Genomic DNA, 21,111 nt, shown 5'->3' with positions numbered 1-21,111 from the left:
CAACTGATTACATCTTCTCCCAGAAGTTCTCCATGAAAAATTGCTCAGAACTAGTCAAAGCTGGACAATCTCACTTGCTCCATGGTCAAAGTGCACTGCATCCCACCTAAATACACACAGGAGGTGTGATGCATCTTGAAAATCCCTTCTATGGGGTGCGATGGGTGAGAGTGGACAAATGGCAGGGTCAATCTGCAAGGTGGAGGATCATGGAATCTTCCAGAAACTTCTCCTGTGACACTTGCCTCTCTGCATTCGCCCAGGGATGAGTAAGAGATCATCAATCTCCAAGTGGAATCAAGAACTATCAGAGACAGGACACTAATCAAATCTCAAAAGATGACTCACCCCCCTTGCAAACATCTATATATGGATCCCTCATCCCAGAGATCCAGAGGCTGGAATTTTGTATCTTGTAAGGAAGTGTTGTTGGTTTCTTGGTGCAACATCATAGTGTTGGGTGATCTAAGCTTTTCATGAGGTGAAGAAGGGCTTTCTTGCTGAGAGGATGGTGCTGGGTCAGAACAATTGGTTGTAATCCTCTTTGTTATTCTTGATTGTTAATAAAGCTATTCAAGTTTTCCTCCACATTCTTGTATGATTGATGATATATGCATTTGTGTGGTCAATATATATCTAGTCCTATATTGCTTATGATAATAGATCTATGTTCTTGGATAGTGTTATGCTGCTTTGATTCTACAGGTGCTCTTTGAAGCTAGGTAGACGAGGAAGTGAGTGGCAAAGATCTATCAGAAGGGAGAGGAATCAAGCAAGGAACCAAGCGCAAGACAGAGGTTGGTCTCCTTTATTTCCCTCTTATCTATTTCTCATAAAGGAAAACGAAAGTAGTTTTAGTTTGTTTGTTTCTAAGGTAGCTACCATCCTTAGTGGGACTAGCAGCTCTGCATAGACACTAGATTTCCCGATAAAAAAATGGCGACTCCACTGGGGAGCGAATAGATTGTTTGTTTGTCTACATTTTTTTGCTTTATAAACTTACAGACGGAGCCTGAAGTCAAGCTAGCTAGCCTTCGAACTGCATTTGCTATGCAAGTGCAAAGTAGATCAATGTTGCTTCAGTCTATCTCCAGGTTTTGTTTATGAACCGAACAATAGATTTACAAGCTCTCTAATTTCCCTTGTGGTGGCTCTAGTAGCCTCCTTAGATCTACCCCTGTGATTGATTAATTGATTACCACTTGCTCGGCCTAAATCCCTAAACTGAGCTGCAAACTGTGACCCGAAACCCAGTTGAAGTCTCGTCCCTGGACCATCGCACTGTCTCTTCTTTGGATTCTGGATGCATTTCACTTCCCGAGTGTAGTAGGTGCACTGGATCTCTTTTTCCCTGTGTTACAGGTGCGTTGATCAGACAAGGCCTCTTCTGCTCTTATATTTGGGTTTCTGTGTTCACTCTTTTCAACTCTATTCAGGAGTTTTGCTGCCTGTAGTCAGTACACCTCTGTTGAAACCCCCTTCCTTGCCATTATTCCACCTCCATTTTGCAAAGAACTGTAAATTTTTTTATGTATTTTAAGCCATTTTCAGTTCTCTTTTACAAAGAAGTAGCGTAATTGAACTGTCTTTTCTTGATTTGAAAGTGTCGCAAGTGTCGTTTTCAGTCATAGAAGAGAATCTGATTGTTCTTGATAGTTGATTACACTATTACTCTTGTATTTGATTTGAATTAGTAGTTTTTCAAGTGTCGAAAGCAAGTTTTCAATTCCAAATCGCAAAGTGTCGTCATTGTCCTCATTTTGTCTTGAAAAGAAACTTGCTAGTAATGTCGCTTTGAAAAATAATTCAAATTTACGCTTAGCTTTCTTTTTGTCATTCACACATTAAGAAGGCTGAAAACAAATACATGCATGTGCATTTGCATTTAGACTGTTTGTTGGTTTGATTTAGGACAGTGCATATAGTGTGTGCTCTCTGCTCTATGTTGAAATAATACCATCTCTCTTTCCTTAGTAGCTAGGATTTTCATTGCAAAAAGAAGATTAAACGATTGTTTATCATCTTAGATTGCATTTTAGGAATTGTACATCTACATCACGCGGTGAACCTGAAAGGCAAATTTCTTAAGCAAGATCAACTGTAAAATAAATTTAATGAATCTAAAAATGCTTTGGAACCTAACACACAACATTTAGAAGTCTAGGCTAGAGACGTATTCCGGCGTCGTAAAGCCTGGTAACTGTTGTTTTCATTGATGGTTGGGTGATTCCTCCACTTTGAGATGATAAGTGCCAGTACGGACTTGTGCTCCCATGTACCGTCGAGTATATATTGGGAGACCACAATAGGCTTTATCCTTTATCCATAGGAAGCCGTGTCTGTTGCCCTATCGATCGCAATGCACTAAACACAACATTCGGGAAGATTGATTGCCATACTGTAAAAAGTATTCTGCAGTTTTGCGATTGGTTTGGTAATACCTCTGTCTAGATTTCCAGAGCAGTCTCTTTCGTTCCTTTTCAGACTCCTTAAAGGAAAAGGTCCATCTGAGCACTTGTCACTTCAGGCTCATTAAAAATCGAAGGCAACTAGAGTCATCTTTTGTTTTTTCTTGACTCTTAAAAATTGAAAAGACAAGTTGTGTCAAAGCGTCTAAAATTTATTTTAATCAGAATAAATATCACCTTTCCTACATTGGTCTTAGGTTGAGAAAAATGGAGTCCACCAACCAAGGAGTTCCCCTTTGTGGAAATCCTAGTCCGTTCTCCTCTTGGGGAGATGTTGGTGCGCCCCATATGGCCACATTGTCGCTTCCAGGATTAACAATCGGCTTGCCCATATGGCTCTTCTCAACCTCTGTCGTTCAGAAGACCATGATTCCTAAACAATCAAGTCAGCAACTAAATGATACCAGAGTTACCCCCGAACCTTCTACTTCGTCTAATTATTCCTCTCCTTCTTCCTCTTCGATTAATGAAGCTGGTAAAGCCAAAAATCAAGTAACTGAGAATAAGAAGGAGAATAATAAGAAAGAGAAGAAGAAGAAGGATCCAAAGGCGAAAAGGGGCAACCAAGCATCATCTAGCGAAAATCCACACACTGCACCGTCCAGGCCTAAATCGCCATGTGTCATTTGCAAAGGAGACCACTATCATCGAGATTTTCCTTGCATCCCTCGGATCTTAAGGGACTGGTCTCCTCGTTTGCACAATCCGGTGTCATCAACCTCTGATGATCATGTTGAAAATACACCATCGACAAGTGAAAGTGAAGCCCCTGGACAAAAAGGAAAATGTAAATTTCCTTGTAAACTGTGTGAAGGCGATCATGTCGTTCACTGTTGTCCCTTCTTAGATGAGGCTAAAAGAGTTTTGGACAATCGTTGGTTTCACCATTACGACTTCCTCCTGGATATAAGAAACTCTTGCCGAGTCCGTCACTAGTTGAGAATCCGGCTGACACGCCATTGTGGTCGGTTGAAGCGTCTATCATTGAAGATAAACTATCTGAATCCACACCAGACGAAAGTCAAAAGGTCCAGGCGGCAGTTGACCCAGTCTTGCCTTAAGAGGATCCATTTTCAGATGATACAGTCACCGAAGAGAACAAGAACGACACCGTCCAAATTCTCTTCGTAAGCACAGACTCCGATGAACATGGGGGCAGTCTACCCATTCCTTTACCACAGGAAGGAAGTTCGTCAGAGTCATATCCGGTCGTCTATTCGGTCCCACCTCCAAGCAACCTAGTTGTTTCCTTCGATTGGAATCTACTAGGAAGACCCCACTTACCGGCTAGCATACCATTTCGAATCATTGCTCAAATATACAGAATGGTCATGGCTGGTACCATCATAGATGAAGGGGCTTCTGTGAGTATCCTTTCCTCAACTACTTGGAAAGCGCTTGGTTCGCCACCGCTTTTGCCTGAAATAAGAAATATAACAGGCTTTAACAAAGGAACCAGTCGACCGTTAGGGATCCTTCCCAATGTGCCGATAACATTGAGAAGGAAAACCATTCACATGAACGTAATGGTAGTCCAAGGACCCCTGGATTATAATCTACTCCTTGGAGGTGACTATATTTATTGCATGGGATCCATTGTCTCCTCACTCTTTAGAGTAATGTGTTTTCCGCATGAAGGAAGAGTGGTCAAGCTCGTAGACCAGCTTTCATTCCCCGGTTCACACATAGCAAATAGTCATATAGCATCCCTGAATGGTCTTTTCACGCAAGGAATGTCTCATCAATCCCCAGTCCATCCTCCTGATGAGCGCGAGTGGTTCTAAGGATATGACTGAAACCCAAGGGGCATGCACCCTGGCCTGTTTCGACAGGAAAACCTTAGGTATATGGTAGGTTTCCGTGAAGGATATATGACTGGTTGACATGCCTGTCCATTTAGGAAAATGGGGTTAAACCGGAATAAGATACCTCCGTTAGAAGGTAGGCCTTTCCCGATAGAACAAATGTTTTGTCTGCAAATTGAAGGGTAACCTGGAAAAGGTAGGCCTTTCCCGATAAAACAAATGTTTTGTCTGCAAATTGAGGGGTAACCTGGAAACTCTGCTTCACTATACCTGGGGGCATGGAAACCTTTTGGCATACAAGCGAAGAGCGACCATTTATTTTTTTAAATTTATAGGTCCTCTAACCCTCTAAAATCGTAGGATTGGTCGTTTCCTAACTTGCATAAAGAAAGGATGCGGGGCAAAGCTTTGAAAAAATGCCATTTTTAATGATACATCCTTATTATACGACTGGATCGAGCAGTTTTAACGCGGAATTCAAGCTCGTTAAAAAATAAACATAAGCAATGAGCAAATGTTCCCCCAGAGTTTAAGCTCATTAAAAAATGAACCATTTTCCAGTAAATAACCATCGTGAATGTATTATCATCGGCCTTTGAAGCCTTGGTCGTGTTCTCATCATCACCTCCACTTTGTTTTGACCAATCATTCACCTCCATTTGATTGTTTACCCCTTTTGAGGAACAACTGCGAAGAGTGATCTTGTTAGCCATCCTTGTGACACTGTCGTGATTGGAAGATTCCAAACCTTACCTGGAATTAGCTGCTACCCAAATTTATCACTCGTTCCTCAAAAAACGAGTCTTCTTTAAGCTCTTTTCAACTGACTCGTAAAATATGAAAAGATTGCCGAGCGGTTGGCCTCTCCAGCTCGTTAAAGTGATTGGAAGTGCTATCCCTCCTTTAGATTTTAATCTTTTTGGACTTGAGGGATTATTACACAAAAAGATTGAGTGCTTGTTTTGTTCGGCTTGTTAAAAGTACCGAAAATTCATCCCTTTTGTATTGTTTTATACTTTTTCGGACTCAAGGGATTATATGACGAAAAAGGATTATTGGAGTTTTCTTTACGTCCCTTTTTCAGACTCTCTAAAATTGAAAAGGACCGAGTTATCCTTGTCGTTGAACTCGTTAAAACCGAATAGCGACAAACTTGTCCATACAAACAAGAACAAGTTTCACTATCACTAGGCTCATTAAAACATAGCGATGGGTTTGCCCGAAGGGCAAATTATACAACAAGCATATGTTATCCTCCTCAAAATTGACAAAAATAAAGAGGTACTGGTCAGCAATGACTGGGGAAAAATTGGGAAGAAAACTTGAAGAAACTTTATTGGTAGCAAATTGCTCTTGAACATGACACTTTCACTCCGCATCTGAGTCAGGTTGGGTTGTTCCATTCACTGCTCACATCACCATGGTTCCATCACACCATCCATATTTGGGGTTAATGAAACTGATCCATCATGTCAGTGTCACCAATATGTTCAAGATAAGTCACTCAGAGAATTCACCTGTGTCTCACCCACTGCAATACATTTATGCTCCATTCTTTCATGACCGCCACCCTGAACCTTATATCACCAGATCGTTTTCACCTCCATTAAAATCATTTGCTCCATTCCGTGTCATTGATGTGGGATTCACTAAGGCCCTCCTATGATGGATCACTTCTTTTCGACATCATCTCATTATCCAAGAAGTCGATCTAGGAACAACCCTTTCAGTACTTTGAAACTTGCATGCCTCAATGGCAAGTTTCTCACTTCCGACGACAGGTTTACATCAATGGCCTTCGACCGAAAAATTTTGCGTGGTGTTCGACACCAAGTCCCTTATTCACACCACGTGAATTGTACTATAGTACCTTGAGGGTCATCATCATTATCGGTGATTCCTCTCGTGCCTGTTAACAGCTTACATCATTGGCTGGTAATCAGGCGATGTCTTTCCATGTTAGACTCCAAAACATCTCTCACATGGATTGACTTGTACTTTGAGTGAAGATCGAATGAGATTGAAGACCCTAGATCTAGTTTCATCCATCTGGGCTGCTATATATGTTCAGGAAAATAAAGACATCAAATTTACATCATTACTGCATAGATAATCATCCAACCTAAGGGATGATGGCTCTACCAGAATCATCAGTCTACACTCAGACGATTGTCTGTCTTATGTACATGAAAATGAATTTATAAAGCTAAGCATGGGAATGCCCACCTCAGCTAGATCATGAAAAACTGATTACATCTTCTCCCAGAAGCTCTCCATGAAAAACTGCTCAGAACTAGTCAAAACTGAACCATCTCACCTGCTCCATGGTCAAAGTGTGTTGCATCCCACCTAAATACACACAGGAGGTGTGATGCATCTTGAAAATCCCTTCTATGGGGTGCGATGGGTGAGAGTGGACAAATGGCAGGGTCAATCTGCAAGGTGGAGGATCATGGAATCTTCCAGAAACTTCTCCTGTGACAATTGCCTCTCTGCATTCACCCAGGGATGAGTAAGAGATCATCAATCTCCAAGTGGAATCAAGAACTATCAGAGAGAGGACACTAATCAAATCTCAAAAGCTGACTCACCCCCCTTGCAAACATCTATATATGGATCCCTCATCCCAGAGATCCAGAGGCTGGAATTTTGTATCTTGTAAGGAAGTGCTACTGGTTTCTTGGTGCAACATCATAGTGTTGGGTGATCTAAGCTTTTCATGAGGTGAAGAATAGCTTTCTTGCTAAGAGGATGATGCTGGGTTAGAACAATTGGTTGTAATCCTCTTTTCTATTCTTGATTATTAATAAAGCTATTCAAGTTTTCCTCCACATTCTTGTATGATTGATGATATATGAATTTGTGTGGTCAATATATATCTGGTCCTATATTGCTTATGATAATAGATTTATGTTCTTGGATAGTGTTATGCTGCTTTGATTCTGCAGGTGCTCTTTGAAGCTGGGTAGACGAGGAAGCGAGTGGCAAAGATCTATCAGAAGGGAGAGGAATCAAGCAAGGAACCAAGCGCAAGACAGAGGTTGGTCTCCTTTATTCCCCTCTTATCTATTTCTCATAAAGGAAAACAAAAGTAGTTTTAGTTTGTTTGTTTCTAAGGTAGCTACCAGCCTTAGTGGGACTAGCAGCTCTACATAGACACTGGATTTCCCGATAACAGACAGGTCAGTTGTTTCATTGTATGCTTGTTGTTTTTGGTTATTGTGTGTCTTCTTGTCATGTGCCTAGGTGTATATGTGTGTGTGATTAGGTTCAAGACTTATTATATGCTTTTAATCTCACCTTCTAGTCTCACTGATCCCACACATAGTCATTTTATTAAGTTTTCATTATCCTCACAACTTACTCAATAAATGACCAATTCTCCAAACCCTAACATTGTGCACTGCACACTATGAGTTCCTAAGCCATAGTGGTGAAGTTCCTACCTCCTTGAGTTTCACACTACACAATCATAGAGGAAAACCTCCTACAACTGTACATTAAGAAACCTCATAGCACAATCACTCCTTTCTATTGGTTAAATTGTATACATTGCCTAATCCTGATAAACCCTACCTTGAATTGTGCACTGAGCATTCTTAGTGGCTAGTGAGGCCATCCTTGGACCCTTGTAGTGCTTAACTGTGCAGACCCTTGAGTCTCCTCCTCAGCCACTATGCACTACACATTCAGCGCCCAAGCACGTCATCTTGTCACTTGTAGAACTAAATTGTGCAATTCCTTGACCCAATAATGCCTCCATTGCGCACTACACAATCTCAATGGACAACAGGTCCATCCTTCAGTCTTGAAGTGCTTAACTACACAATGCATGGATCCTCCCCCTCAAGCATTGTGTATTGTGAAGTCACAGTGCCTGAGCCTACTCTCCTTTCTCTCTGGACTTTCCCAATGTGTAATCCATGCCTTGCCTCTCCCTTGACACTATGCATTGCACAATCATAGTGTCTTGACCCTCACGCCTTTCCTCTTAAATCTCTGCACTGTGCAATCCAAAGATTCTCCCTCAGTTCTTGTGTACTACCTCACATAGTTAATCTCACATGAGCAAAAAAAGATAGAATAGGTGATTTTGGGGACTGATTTTTTCTTTTCATGAGTGAACTAAATTTGCAAGTGTCATAATCCTATCATGGCAAGATAATGATCAAGGAGGTTAGCAAGGGAGGTTACAAGAAGAACATTTATGGATACAAGTCTCAAAGATGTTATCATGTAGGAGTAAAAGAATCTTGAACCACGACAGAGAGATGGCAATTCATGTTGACTTAGAAGGTTCCAATGCTTATCTAGACCCTTTGGAGGGTGAGGATGAAGTACAAGCCAGATCTATTGTGAAGAACTAAAGACTTAGCAGTAAAGAGAGGTACTTGGCATTGATACACTATAGTGAAGTCTTATGTCATAGTTGCTAAATTATGGCCTATCAAAGTGTCATCAAAAAGTCTTATGTGTTCATGTATTTTGCCAGAATTTTTGGAATGTAATTTTGTATTTTCAAAAATGAGAAAATGTAAAACGTGTGGAAGCCCAAGGGTCCCACATGGAATGTCAAAAGTCACTAGAAATTTCTAAAGTCATGTATAAGCTCAAAGGTCACATAGGAATTCGAAAAGTCACATGGGAGGCGAAATGTCACCTTATTTGTGATAAATAGATGTTCATAACTGAAGAAAATGGCTTTTGAGACTTTTCACCTTGGCTTCAATAGCTTGGCATATGAGAGAAGATCATTCTTTGGAGGAGAAAGTAGTGACTTAATATTCCATTATTGGGGCTAATCTTGCAGCATTGTAATTATGTATGTTGGAACTTTCACTTAATATATGAAGCTCTTAGACTTGGTGCACTTTCATGCATATGTTGTGAGTGATTGTAAGACTATTCTTTCATTGCTTATGGTATATGTTTCTATACATACTAATGAAAATGAACTACTTTGTTGTCTTCGGTATGCATATTGTCAAATGTGCATTATTACTTGCTTTTATGATCGTTATAATTTTTTTGAACTATTTTGAAATTTAATCAACAATCCTCTTTATTCTCTTGTGTGTCTCTTTTCGGATAGTACTATTACTTTTCTTCTATAGGCTCACTCTTTTTTCCCATTCTGTGAAAGTACCTTATATGGATTGCAATTATGTGCCTCACAATGTCAACTTGCATGTTTCAAAGGTTATGTGCATACTCTCTGTTATAGACATTTTTGGACCCTGCAACCCCAAGCATGAAATGTCCATAAATAAAGGGCTCCTAAGTCCCTAAAAGTGTTGTTTTAACCCCTAAAGGAACAAGGTCAACAGATTACAGCTTCTCCCAGAAGTTCTCCATGAGAAACTGCTCAGAATTGGTCAAAACAGGATCATTGCAGCTGCTCCACTGGCTAAGTGTGTTGCATCTCACCTAAATACACTGTGAGGGTGCGTTGCATTTCAAAAGTCCCTTCTGTGGGGTGCGATGGGCGAGAAATGACAAATGGCAGTGTCATTCCGCGAGGTGGAGAGACAATGGAAGCTTCCAGAATCTTCTCCTGTGACACTTGCCTCACTGAATTCGACCAAGGATGAGTAAGAGGTCTTCAGTCTCCAAGTGGAAGCAAGAACTATCAGAGAGAAGACACTAATCAAATCACAAGCTGACTCATCCCCCTTACATATATCTATATATGGATCCCTCATCCCAGAGGTTCGAAGGCTGGAATTTTGCATATTGTAAGGAATTGTTGTTGGTTTCTAGAGACAAACATCAGATTGTTGGGTGATCTAAGCTTTGTTTGAGGTGAAGAGGGGCTTATTTGCTGGGAGGTTGATGCTGGGTCGGAACAACTGGTTGTAACTCCTCCTGGATCTTTTCTTGTTTATCAATAAAAACTATTTGATTTTTCCTCCATGCTTTTGTATCATTGATGCTTGTTACATTTGTATGGTCAATTTACATCTGATCCTAGATTGTTTATGATTATAGATCCATGTCTTTGTATAGTGCTATGCTTCTGTGACCTTACAGGTACTTTGTGAAGCTGGGCGTGCAAGGGAGCAGGTAGCTGAGGACTATCAAAGAAGAGAGGGATCGAATCGAAGGATTAGCGCAAGACAGAGGTTGGTCTTTCTGTTCCTCTCTATCTATAATTCATAAAGGAAAAACAAAAGTAGTTTTTCTCTGTTTGTTTCTAAGGCAGTTGTCACACCTTAGTGGGATAGAGCAGTTCTAAATAGACACTTTTCCCTGTAACAAAATGGTGACTCCGCTGGGGAACTAATTAGTTTGTTTGTTTATCATTCCTTGTTGTCTATTTCATAAACTTATAAGTAGCATTCGAGCTGCATTTGCCATAACAAATGCAAAGTAGACAACTGCTACTTCAATCCATCTACTAGATCTGTTTATGATTTAAACAACTGATTCACAAACAATCTGATTGCCCTTGTGATAGCTCTTAGATCCTCCTTAGATCTACCCCTGATTGTTGCATTACTGATTGCTTTTTGCTCGGCCAAAACCCAAGAACTGAACTGCAAACTGTGACCTAAAACCCGAACAGAGTTTCGTTTCTGGCCCAGCGCAGGTACTGTTCAGAGATTCTGAATTTCAGCGCACTTCTCGAGTGGACAACCTGCGCTGCATTTCATATTCTCCGTGTTACAGGTGCGCTGATCAGACTAGCTCTGTGCAGTTGTGGCTTCTGTGGTTCATTCTTTCCAGTTCTATTCCTGAATTTTGTTGCCTATGATCAGTATATGTCTGTTTGAAACCCCTTTTCCTTGCTGTTATTCCACCTCCTTCGTACAAAAGAACTGTAGATGTTTTTGTGTGTTTGTTGAGTCATTTACAGTTCTCCTTTACAAAAGTAGCATAGTCGTACTGTCGTCCTTTGATTTGAATCTGTCGCAAGTGTCGATTTCGATCGTAGGAAAAATTTGATTGATGTTGATGGTCGATTATCCTGTTACTATTGCTTTTGGTTTGAATTTGTAATTTTCTAGTGTCAAGAACAAATATTCAGTTCAAAATTGTGAAGTGTTGTGATCGTCTCCATTTTTTGATTTCGAAAAGAAGCTTGTTGATATTTGTCGCTTGAAAAGAAGTTCAGATTTGTGCATCAACTTTCTTTTTAGCATCCATATACTAAGAAAGTCGAAAAAAAAATACATGCATGTGCATTTGCATATAGACAGTCTGATTGGCTTGATTTAGGAAAGTGCATTTAGAGTGTGCTCTTTGCTCTTTGTGAAAAGATTTTGTCTTTCTTTTCCCTAATACCTAGGATTTTCATTGCATAAAAGAGATAAAAAGTTTGTTTATCATCTTAGATTGCATTCTATGAATTACATCTACATCTCGTGGTGAACCCGAAAGGCAAACTTCATAAACAAGATCAACTTAAAATAAATTCAATGAATCTAACAACGCTTTGGAACTTAACGCACAACATTTAGAAGTCTAGGCTAGAGACATATTCCGACGTCGTAAAGCCTGGTAACTGTTGTTCTCACTGATGGTTGGGTGATTCCTCCACTTTGAGACGATAAGTGCCAGTACGAACTTGTGCTCCCACGTATCGTCGAGTATATTTTGGGAGACCCCAATAGGCTTAATCCTTTATCCATAGGAAGCCGTGTCTACCACCCTATCAATCGCAATGCACTGAACACAGCATTCGGGAAGATTGACGACCGTACCATAAAAAGTATTCTGCAGTTTTGCGATTGGTTTGGTACTCCCTCTACCTAGATTTCCAGAGCAGTCCCTTTCATTCCTTTTCAGACTCCTTCACGGAAAAGGTCCATCTGAGCACTTGTCACTTCAGGCTCATTAAAAATCGAAGGAGACTAGAGTCATCTTTTGTTTTTTCTCGACTCTTAAAAACTGAAAAAACAAGTTGTGTCAAAGCGTCTAAAATTTATTTTAAACGAAATATTCATTACCCCTTTCCTACATTGATCTTGGGTTGAGAAAATGGAGTCCACAAACCAAGGAATTCCTCTTGGAGGAAATCCTAGTCCCTTCTCCTCTTGGGGAGATGTTGGTGCACCCCATATGGCCACATTTTCGCTTCCAGGACTGACAATTGGTTTGCCTGTATGGCTCTTCTCAACCTCTATCGTTCAGAACACCACTATTCCTGAACAATCGAATCAGCAATTAGACGAGTCCAGAGTTACCCACCAACCTTCTACTTCCTCTAATTCTTCCTCTCCTCCTTCCTCTTCGCTTGATGGGGCTGGTAAAGCCAAAAGTCAAGTACCTAAGGAGAAGAAGGAAAAGAAGAAGAAAGAGAAGAAGAAGAAGGAACCAAAAGCGAATGGGGGCAAACGAGTGTCGTCTAACGAAAATCCACACACTGCACCAACCAAGCCTAAATCGCCATGTGTCATTTGCAAGGGAGACTACTATCACAGAGATTGTCCTTGCATCCCTTGGATCTTAAGGGACTAGTCTCCCCGTTTGCACAACCTGGTGTCATCAACCTCTGATGATCATGTTGAAAACACACCGTCAACTAGTGAAAGTGAAGCCCCAAGACAAAAAGGAAAATATAGATTTCCTTGTAAACTGTGCGAAGGCGATCACACCGTCCACCGTTGTCCCTTCTTAGACGAAGCTAAAAGAGTTTTGGATGATCGTCCGGTTTCACCGTTACGACTTCCTCCTGGATATAAAAAACTCTTGCCGAGTTCGTCACCAGTTGAAAATCTAGCCATCCCACTCAAGTGGTTGGCTGAAGCATCTATCATTGAAGATAAACCATCTGAATCCATACCAGACGAAAGTCAAAAGGTCGAGGCGACAGTTGACCCGGTCTTACCTTCAGAGGTTCCATCTTCAGATGATACAGTCACTGAAGAGAACAAGGATGACACCATCCAAATTCTTTTCATAAGCACAGACTCCAACGAACATGGGGGCAATTTACCCGTTCCTTTACCGAAGGAAGGAAGTTCGTCAGAGTTGTACCCGGCCGTCTATTCGGTCCCACCTCCAAGCAACCTAGTTGTCTCCTTCGACTCGAATCAACTAGGCAGACCTCGTTTACCAGCTAGTATACCATTCCGAATTATTGTTCAAATATATAGAATGGTTATGGCTGGTACCATCATAGATGAGGGGGCTTCTGCGAGTATCCTTTCCTCAACTGCTTGGAAAGCGCTTGGTTCGCCATCGTTTTTGCCTGAGATGAGAAATCTGACAGGCTTTGATAAAGGAACCAGTTGACCGTTAGGGATCCTTCCCGATGTGCCCATAACATTGAGAGGGAAAACCGTTCACATGAACGTAATGGCAGTTCAAGGACCCCTGGATTACAATCTACTCCTTGGACGAGACTATATTTATTGCATGGGAGCAATTGTCTCCTCACTCTTTAGAGTAATGTGTTTTCCGCACGAAGGAAGAGTGGTCAAGCTCGTGGACCAGCTTTCATTTCTCGGATCATACAGAGCAAATAGTCATATACCATCCCTGAATGGTCTTTTCACGCAAGAAATGTCTCAATCCCCAGTCCGTCCACCCGATGAGCGCGAGTGATTCGGGGGGACATGACTGAAACCCAGGGGGCATTCACCCTGGTCTGCTTCGGCAGGAAAACTCCGGGTATAGGGTAGGTTTCCGCGAGGGAATATGACTAGTCTGTACTCCCATCCATGATTGGAAGAGGGGGTTATTCTAGAACAAGATTCTCTTGTCAAAGTTATGTGAGTGGAGTAGCCTCCTTCACTCACCTTTGTTTATCTCGGTAGACATCGCCGAAGAAGTGTTTTGTTTGCGCTGTGAATAGAACAATCTTTGGATAACCCGTAAGAGGTAGGCCTCTCTCGGTAAAACAAATGTTTTAACGGACTAAAGAAGGGGTAACCTTGAAATTCCGTTTTATACCTGGGGGCATGCAAACCTTTTGGAGTGCAAGCGAAGAGCGACTATTTATTTTTTTAAAATTTGTAGGTCCTCTAACCCTTTAAACTCGTAGGATTGGTCGTTTCCTAACTTGCATAAAGAAAGGACGTGGGGCAAAAATCTAAAAATTGCCGTTTTATATGAGACATTCTTATCACACGACTGGATTAATCGAGCAGTTTTAGCACATAGTTCAAGTTCGTTAAAAAATAAACATAAGACATGAGCAAATGTTTCCCCCCGCGTTTAAGCTCGTTAAAAAATGAACTATTCCTCGGTAAATAACCATAGTGAATGTAGTACTTCAGCCATTAAATCCTTGGTCGTGTTTGCACCGTCACCTCCACTTTTTCATTGGCCGATCATTCACCTCCATTTGATTGTTTACCCATTTTGAGGAATAGCTGCGAAGAGTGATTTCACTAGCCATCCTTGTGACACTGTCGTGATTGGAAAATTCAAAACCTTACCTGGAATCAGCTGCTACCCATTTTATCACTCGTTCCTCAAAAGACGAGTCTCCTTTAAGCTCTTTTCAGCTGACTCATAAAATATGAAAAGATTGCCAAGCCATTGGCCTCTCCAGCTCGTTAAAGGGACAAGAAGTGCTATCCCTCCTCTAGATTTTAATCTTTTTTATCCTGAGGGATTATTACACAAAAAGATCGAGCGCTTGTTTTGTTCGGCTCGTTAAAAGTATCAAAAATTCATCCCTTCTGTATTGTTTTATACTTTTTCGGACTTAAGGGATTAGATGACGAAAAAGGAATTTTGGAGTTACCTTTACGTTCCTTTTCGGACTCTCTAAAATTGAAAAGGACCGAGTTATCTTTGTCGTTAAACTCGTTAAAAAGATTAATAGCGACAAACTTGTCTATAGATGAGAACGAGTTTCACTATCGCTAGGCTCGTTAAAACATAGCGATGGGTTTGCCCGAAGGGCAAATTATAGAACAAGCATATGTTATCCTCCTCAAGCTTGACAAAAATAGAGAGGTACTGGTCAGCAATGACTGGGGAAAATTGGGAAGAAAACTCAAAGAAACTTTGTTGGTAGCAAGTTGCGCTTGAACATAACACTTCCACTCCGTGTCTGAGTCGGGTTGGGTTGTTTCATTCACCGGTCACATCACCATGGTCACGCCATACCATCCACATTTGGGGTTAATGCTACCAATCCATCACATCAGTGTCGCCGATATGTTCAAGAGAAGTCATTCAGTGAATTCACATGTGTCTCACCCACTACCATACATTATACTCCATTCTTTCATGACCGCCACCCTGAACCTTATATCACCAGATCTTTTTCACCTCCATTAAAATCATTTGCTCCATTCCGTGTCATTGATGTGGGATTCATTAAGGGCCTCCTGTGACAGATCACTTCTTGTCGACATCAGCTCATTATCCAAGAAGCTGATCTAGGAACACCCCATTTAGTACTTTGAAGCTTGCATGCCTCAATGGCAAGTTTCTCACTTCCGGCGACAGGTTTACATCAATGGCCTTCGACCGAAAGATTTTGCGTGGTGTTCGATGCCAAGTCCTTTATTCACACCACGTGAATTGTACTGCAGTGCCTTGAGGGTCATTATCATTATCGATGATTCCTCTCGCGCTTCTTAACAGTTTACATCATTGACTGGTAATCAAGCGATGTCCTTCCATGTTCGACTTCAGAACATTTCTCACATGGATCGACTTGTACTTCGAGTAAAGATCGAATGAGATTGAAGACCCCAGATCTAGTTTCAACCATCCGGGTTGCGATATATATTCAGGGAAAATAAAGACATTAAATGTACATCATTGCTACACAGATAATCATCCACTCAAAAGGATGATGGCTCTACCAGAATCATCAGTCTACACTAGACGATTGTCTGTCCTATGTACATGAAAATGAATTTATAAAGCTGAGCATGGGAATGCCCGCCTCAGCTAGATCATGAAAATAGTATGAAGATAATGTATTGTATTGTATCTTATTACAGGTCTCCTCCCAGCATTGAAAGAACTTCGGATCCTCATAATAAAGCATTTCACCCGACACCAAAAGGTTAACGGCCTCATACTTTAGGGGGCAACTGTTATAGACATTTTTGGACCCTCCAACCCCAAGCATGAAATATCCATAAATCAAGGGCTCCTAAGTCCCTAAAAGTGTTGTTTTAACCCCTAAAGTAACAAGGTCAACAGATTACAGCTTCTCCCAGAAGTTCTCCATGAGAAATTGCTCAGAATTGGTCAAAACAGGATCATTGCAGCTGCTCCACTGGCTAAGTGCGTTGCATCTCACCTAAATACACTGTGAGGGTGCGTTGCATTTCAAAAGTCCCTTATGTGGGGTGCGATGGGTGAGAAATGACAAATGGCAGTGTCATTCTGCGAGGTGGAGAGACAATGGAAGCTTCCAGAATCTTCTCCTGTGACACTTGCCTCACTGAATTCGACCAAGGATGAGTAAGAAGCCTTCAGTCTCCAAGTGGAAGCAAGAACTATCAAAGAGAAGACACTAATCAAATCACAAGCTGACTCATCCCCCTTACAGATATCTATATATGGATCCCTCATCCCAGAGATCCGGAGGCTGGAATTTTGCATATTGTAAGGAATTGTTGTTGGTTTCTAGAGACAAACATCAGATTGTTGGGTGATCTAAGCTTTGTTTGAGGTGAAGAGGGGCTTCTTTGCTGGGAGGTTGATGCTGGGTCGGAACAACTGGTTGTAACTCCTCCTGGATCTTTTCTTGTTTATCAATAAAAACTATTTGAGTTTTCCTCCATGCTTTTGTATCATTGATGCTTGTTACATTTGTATGGTCAATTTACATCTGATCCTAGATTGTTTATGATTATAGATCCATGTCTTTGTATAGTGCTATGCTTCTGTGATCTTGCAGGTGCTTTGTGAAGCTGGGCGTGCAAGGGAGCAGGTAGCTAAGGACTATCAAAGAAGAGAGGGATCGAATCGAAGGATTAGCTCAAGACAGAGGTTGGTCTTTCTATTCCTCTCTATCTATAATTCATAAAGGAAAAACAAAAGTAGTTTTTCTCTGTTTGTTTCTAAGGCAACTGTCACACCTTAGTGGGATAGAGCAGTTCTAAATAGACACTTTTCCCTATAACACTCTCTTTTGTTGTTTATTTCATCCAAGGAAAACCTTTAAGTTATGGCAGTCAGGCCTATTATCCGAGTGGGACTCCTACTCCAAATGACATGAGGTCGAGTTGGGACTTCATACCAGGGATACCCCCTATGTTGGAAGACTTCCAAAACCATCAATAAGTGGTGCTAGAAGGAGTGCTAGATGAAAAATTGAGATTGTTTAGATTATTTTGAATCTCTTATCTTGAATGGCTTCTTCCCAAGTCATAATCTTTGGATTTTTTTTAATAGATCAAATCTTATAATCCCCATGGAAATCATTCATAACTTGTCACATCTAAAGTTTGATGGGAATGGTCATACAATCATGCTTGGGCATATGATTTTATTCATTTGATTTTTCCTTTCCATTGGAATACATTGTAATGATTCTCATGTTAAATTATTTACCCTCACACTTGAAGGTTGTGTTAAGTGTTGGTGTCATGCATTACCAACTCCTTATATTCATTCATTTGAGAAACTTGTTAAGGAGCTTCGTGAAGCTTTTGACATGTATGATTATAAATATGTGTATAAAAGGATCAATTAGCTTAGAATGAAACTTGGTGAATCAGTACAGGATTTTATTGATCGGTTTCTTCACCTTTGCTAAAATTCTCTGAATAAGATGTGGATTGGGATCTCCTTGCTCATGATGATTTTTTTCTTCCAACTTTTCTTGATCATGAGGCACCTCCATTGTTGGATCAAGAATATATTAGTCCTTTTATTTCTTTCCATCCTCCTTTCTCATTACCAAACAAAGGTGCCCCCTATGTCGAGCTTGGAGTTTTGAAAATTGAAAACCAAATAATTTTTGATTCGTTTCTCTCACATTCATCTTCTTCTCATGAACTAGTTTTCATTCAAAGAAGCATTCATGGTTCTCATGATTCCATCAAATCTAATGTGGAGGTTGATCCATTGATTCTTCAAGATAATACTAACATGCATAATCTTAATCTTGAATCTGATTCCATTGAAAGTAGTGTTTCTTCAAGGGATACCTATCATCCTCTATCATTTACACCTCATGACCCTTTGTGCCTTGATTTGCTTAATCAATCCACTTTTCCAATAATTGTTCCAGATACTTTTGATTCTCAATTTGCTAGTTCACATGGTGGTCAAGTTCAAGGTGGATATATCTCATAGGTATAGGAGAAAAAGAATGAAGATACTTTCCATATTTATTCCCTCTTTTAAATTCCGCCATGTAAAAATGAAGATTCTACATGTTTGGATGATCAATCATCTTGTGATCTTGATAACCAGTTAAATGATATACAAACCATTACTCAAGTTGAAACCTTGGAAAACCATCACCTTGAAATTCATGTTTCTGTTGATATAAGAAGTGATGAGTTCCCAAGTGTATTAGTTGATATTCTCTTTCCTCAAGAAGACCTAGATTTGTAAGGATTCAATCAAATTATTGAGAACCCTTCTCGTAGTTTGAAAACTCCAGTTTTTTATTGGGATAATATTTTAGTTCAGTATGCCCTTGAAATTCTTCTAATCCATACATTTCCAAATACCAAACCAAAAGAATCTAATTTCCATATGTTTGAATATTTAATATACCCTACGGAAGAAGAGAAATACAAATCCGAAAATCACATTGTATGTCATTATTTAACCATTATGCTGATAAAAGTTTTGTTGATTCAATTAATCTTAAGCCTCCTCATGATATGCTCTTGCATTTACTTTCCCTCCATCACCAAGGTAGTGTCCTAGGTGATAATGGATGTTTAAATGATCCCATGGAGCATAACGTGCATATTGATTCGTTGTTTTTGCAAGATGATATGTGTACCCAGGTTGTGGATTTTGAATCATATTCAATTGCAACTGAGGTCCCTCCTCTTGATTATTTTCATCGTTTCTCACCTTTAGCACAATATTCATTGTACCCATATGTGTTTGATGAGATTTCTACACCAACGATTTCTTTCAATTCTTTAGATATTTACACTTTTTGTTTTGATCACAACTAGGTATAGGATGATGTGGTTTCAAAATTAGAAGATTAAAAGATTGAATCTATTGTTCATGATTTATTCATTTGTAAATTTTTCATAGGTCAGGAGGAAGATGTTACATATGTTCAAGGGAGCCCTTCAACTAATTCATTTGGATTATTTACCCATGAAGAGTTCCATATGCTTAACATTAAATATGATAAAGTCAATGACAGTAAGAATATTTTCAGTCATACATTTTATCATTGTGGTGCATACTATCTATAGATATTTCTAATTCACCCAAATTTGATTATCTATCATATGAAAGTTCAGGGACTTTTCAAGGGGTCGAGGCACTTCAACTCCTGCTGATGGTTATGTCAGGTTCTCGTGATCATGATGAGATCCATGAACTAGATTGGATGCATATTTTCTTGCTAAATTCTTTCCTTAACATTGTTTCATTAGATGTGAGCTCACTCTTGAACGATTTTCAATGTTTTCAAGTTAATTTTCTTAATCCTCAAGATAGAGGTTCTGATCAGAAAAAATTATTCTCATTTGGTTAATTCTCCTTCATGTGAATATCTTGTGTTATCCCCCAAGGTTGCGGAAAATATCTTTCGCGGATGTACACAAATTTAAAACATGTCATTCCGATTATCAAGACAGATATCATTACCGTTCGAAATACTTTCCCATGTTGAATCCTTCTGTGAATGATCATATTCTTATATCTATTGTGTATGTTATGAAGTTAATCATTTTTCTGGCACAATCAATCCCCTTGAGCCTCATTTAGTGCTTGAGTCATTTGGAAAATATAATTACTCAAGTTGATATCAATGTTGGATTTGATTTGATTGATACTTATAATCTTTTGCTAGCCTGGTCTTACTATTCTTTGTTTTCAAGCTTTGCTATACCAACAATCAATGTTAATTATTTTGACTTTCATGTTGTTGGTCTAGTCTTCAACCGAATACAAAGTAATGATTTCCTATACTGGAAATGAGAAACCAATCATTTCCAAGCATTATCATGTGATAAGGAAGATTGTCTAGTTCAAAGTGCTTGTAGAGTCTCTCAAATTAATACATCCTTATCTTTGAATAATGGAAAGCCTCATGTGTTAGCCATCAAATTTTATCAATACACCAGCCTTAACAAATGTCATCCATTTAATTCTTTTCCCATTAACGTATTCAATGATAGTTGTTGGTTTATATTTGATTCATCTCTTTATTGCTCAGATACTTGCCAAGGAGTTAGGGCACTTCATCATTTTATGATAGTTATGTCAAGTCCCCATAGTCTTGATAAAGTGTCTACGCAAGATAGGTTTGTGTTTTCTTTGCCTGATCTTTCTCATAGTATGAATTTGATAATTGAAGACTTGTTGTTTTCATGATTCAATTGTTGATTGGTTAGAGGAATCATACCTAACGAGTTTGGTAGTTAATAATTTCCAGCGCTATCTTGAGCTTATCATGTATTGATGTATGATTGAGAAATGTCTTAAAGGTATTCATGTTTATCATCATATATATTGTCGTAAGTTTGCAAGTTGGATAGAGCGAACTTTCAAAGCACACCTTGATGCTTGCAACCTTAACCTTCGCCCTCATGTGCAGGTAAGTCAGGTAAATATATTTATTTCTACACATTGTTTTATTTGTCTATCAATCATTCATATCTTTTAGATTAATGGTTGGGAACAACTTATGTGGTTGCATTGGAAATTTCACTTCACTTATCCCTGGCCTTCTAGCCAATGAGGTTAGGTTTATACATAGGTGCATT

The sequence above is a fragment of the Pinus tabuliformis genome, chromosome Q, assembly GCF_031772625.1.
Source record: "Pinus tabuliformis cultivar Carrire ecotype Pingquan chromosome Q, CPIR1, whole genome shotgun sequence".
In the NCBI taxonomy this organism is placed as follows: domain Eukaryota; kingdom Viridiplantae; phylum Streptophyta; class Pinopsida; order Pinales; family Pinaceae; genus Pinus; species Pinus tabuliformis.
This window is presented reverse-complemented; position numbering follows the sequence as displayed.